This window comes from Sinocyclocheilus rhinocerous, unplaced genomic scaffold, assembly GCF_001515625.1.
Source record: "Sinocyclocheilus rhinocerous isolate Xijiao unplaced genomic scaffold, SAMN03320098_v1.1 scaffold3187, whole genome shotgun sequence".
In the NCBI taxonomy this organism is placed as follows: Eukaryota; Metazoa; Chordata; class Actinopteri; order Cypriniformes; family Cyprinidae; genus Sinocyclocheilus; species Sinocyclocheilus rhinocerous.
Window position 1 is genome coordinate 578 of NW_015643040.1, and position 503 is coordinate 1,080.

Below are 503 nucleotides of genomic sequence, written 5' to 3' on the forward strand. Positions count from 1 at the left end.
TAGTTTCTAAACATCTGGAGGACCCAAAGGCATATACACGTCTTCTTTTTATTGATTTTAGCTCAGCTTTTAACACTGTGCAACCTTATTTATTATTAGAGAAATTGAAACACATGGATGTAAATCCTTATATTATAAGATGTTTTTTTTTCTTTCTTAATGGGTAGAACCCAACAGGTTAAGGTCAATAAGACGATCTCTGACTTACAATATATTAGTACAGGAGTACCTCAAGGATGTGTGAGTTCCTCAGTTCTCTTCACATTATATACAGATGGTTGTGTGAGCAAATATGATAACCACAACATTGTGAAATTTAGTGATGACACCGCTATTCTTAGTTTATTATATAAAGATCAAGACATTTTGTCTTATCGCTCTGAAATCAAGCAATTTACTGAGTGGTGTGACGCTCACCACCTAATTGTGAATGTGAAGAAAACTGAGGAGATGATATTCGATCCGAAGTTAATTGGCGACCATAGCCCTGTTTATATTCATAA